The sequence below is a fragment of the Poecilia formosa genome, unplaced genomic scaffold, assembly GCF_000485575.1.
Source record: "Poecilia formosa unplaced genomic scaffold, Poecilia_formosa-5.1.2 Scaffold251, whole genome shotgun sequence".
NCBI lineage: Eukaryota > Metazoa > Chordata > Actinopteri > Cyprinodontiformes > Poeciliidae > Poecilia > Poecilia formosa.
The window spans coordinates 912,853-915,352 of record NW_006800190.1 but is presented as its reverse complement, the minus strand read 5'-3'; the positions used below and the strand labels follow the sequence as shown (position 1 = coordinate 915,352).

Here is a 2,500-nt window from a genome sequence, read left to right as displayed (position 1 = left end):
ACTTCTAATTTAAAACCTGCAACAACAACAACAAAAACACAAATTTTCTCAAGTGTGTTCTGATGGGGTGGAGAGAGACAATGAACAGAAAGGAAAAATCAATAGTTGAACTACTGTGCCCTGCAGTAGTTAGTAGTAATAGTCCAGGATTCAAACACTCAAGAAAAGGGAGACAGATGATGAACTGTGTTGTGGCAGGTTGCTGCAAAGGCCAGAAGAAACTTTTGTAGGAGAACCAGGCAAAGAAATTAAAAGAAAAGTGTCGTGCTCCTCTACTCATCCCCCGGTGTTATCACTGTGCTGTGATGAAAAATAAAAACTCACCTGTTTGTGTGTCTGTGTGTCTTTTTGGTGTTTTCAGGAGAGTAATCGTGGGAGTGGAGGTGCTTGGCGGGAGCTGAGGGGCTAACAATCATGGCCAAGAGATGGATGTGGAGAACATGGAGAGGTGCAAACTCTCAGCTAGGCGTTTAGTGCTACGTGATCAATCAGGAGCGGGTCGATGTGATCCAAAGCAGTTTAACAAACAAGAGGATTTCATTTTTCAGCTGTTTGTTGGTGAGCAAGACCTCAAGACTTTGAAGTCCGATAAGTGTATCGCTGCTGCTGACACAACAAGAGTATTGATATGTCTTAAAAGAGTCTGAGTGTCAGAGGTGAAAGATGCTATTCAGTGTGTGTGTGTGTGTGTGTGTGTGTAGGTGTGTGTGCGGCATGTATTTAATACCTTGTGGGGACACAGGCGCAGTGGGTCCCCACCAGGGGTAAAAGTAAGGGGGTACGGTCGGGTACTGCGTACCCCTAAAAGATTTAGCGGGGGTTCGCAGTACCTGCAAGAGAGGGGAGGGGCTGTCTGCTGTAAAAAATCAATGGATTCACTGAGCAGCCGTGACTGATTAGTTTTTCAAGAACAATCTAAAACAGTTAATAAATAACTTTTTCCCCATTTCATATTGTTTCTGAACTGTTCTTTGCTAGAGCAGCAATGCAACATGTCGATAGCGGAAGGTTTTGAGTCGATCTCAGCATCAGGTGACAAACTGAACGCCGCCAGGAGGCTGAGACCAGGTCCTCCTCTGATTGGCTTATCAAAACGTTCAGAACTTTATGAAACAACAACAACAANTAATGGATATTTATAGAGTAAGAAAAGCATTATTTACTTTTCTTCAAAACACAAGATTAATAAGTAGAATTTAATAAATGTAGAGAAAATGTTGCTACACACTCGTGTACAGTAGGTGGCGGTATGCACCTAAAAGTTACTTGCAATCCGCCATTAACGAAAAGAAGAAGAAGAAGAAGAAGCTTGTTGTCAGTGGAGGGAATTTTGACACTTTAGTTAGCTAACAAATTGTCGAAGCGTTTCGGGAAAAGTGATATTTAGTGGACTGGTCTAGTTACAGAGCAGTTATAGTATCTTATCGACTCAAAACGAAAGGTATGTACGACCTTATGTAGCTTTCTTAGATTTCCTATGATAATATAAGGTAACATTAATGAGGTTCTTTAAGCAATCCCTGTGTAACTGAAAACAACAACAAATTTGGTGTTACGTTGGTACCGGTGGCGCAGGGGTACAGCGTACGACCCGCGGCCGTCACAGGTTCGAATCCCGGCCAGACGACCTGCATGTCTCCCTATCATAACCCATTTTCATCATGTCTGACAACCGTCAAAATAAAAGTCAACAGAGCTGGGAAACACCTTAAAAAGCCAGTGTTTGTGGTTAAAAATAACTAACTATGTAGGCTACCTGTTTCATTCATTGGCTCTATCAAGTGATAGAAGTGTTGGCCATGGCTTATTTCTCTTGGAAGACTGCAGTGATAAATCCTGTGCTAGATGTACGATCTCCTTTGCACAATGACTCGTTTGTGTACGCAGCAGGTGTGTTTTCATTTAACTAAGCATTTTTTAAAAAGTGAAATCTGTGCTTCTAACTCTCAAAATGTTTTTAGACTTTTCCCCCCAATGAGTACAGAGGGAACCTCTAGAGGCTCATGGAGAGGTGGGAACAAGGGATGGAGAGGAAGAGGAAACGGTGGATGGAGAGTACAGGGAGGGTGGAGGAGGCCGTGGAGAGGAGGGTCAGCAGCAGGAGGTGGAGGGAGCCGAGGAGGTGGTGTTAGTGGAAATCCACCTTTAAGCTCCCAGAGAGGTGAGCTCCATTATTATTTCTGTATCTAGTAGGAATTTTGCTTTATTTATTTCAAATCACCTCCAAAAATTTCATGTCACCATTTTTATTAGTTTAGAACAAATAAAAAGTTCTTTCGGCTTCATCCAGACTGCTTTACTGTTGTCCACTCAGCCCCAATCCAGACCACTCTTGATGCACTGTGTCCATACAAAGGCTGGGCTCTGTATTTCACAGAAGGTAAGTTGATGTGTCATTACAGGACATATGTGGCCTCATATTTTAACTTAACTTGGTAAAATTTCATTGATTTGTGTGTTATTAATTATTTTTGCATTTTGTTTTGTTATGAGAAGCCTT

The 2,500-nt window shown here is 42.1% G+C and overlaps 1 long non-coding RNA gene across 1 annotated transcript; it reads left to right on the top strand.

The window, feature by feature from the left end:
- Window positions 1–1,132: 1,132 nt before the first annotated feature.
- On the top strand, window positions 1,133–2,391 carry LOC103150344 (uncharacterized). Its single transcript, XR_477548.2, has 3 exons — window positions 1,133–1,441; window positions 1,962–2,161; window positions 2,315–2,391. It is a non-coding gene; the product is annotated as an uncharacterized LOC103150344 (long non-coding RNA).
- The last annotated feature ends 109 nt before the right edge of the window (window positions 2,392–2,500 follow it).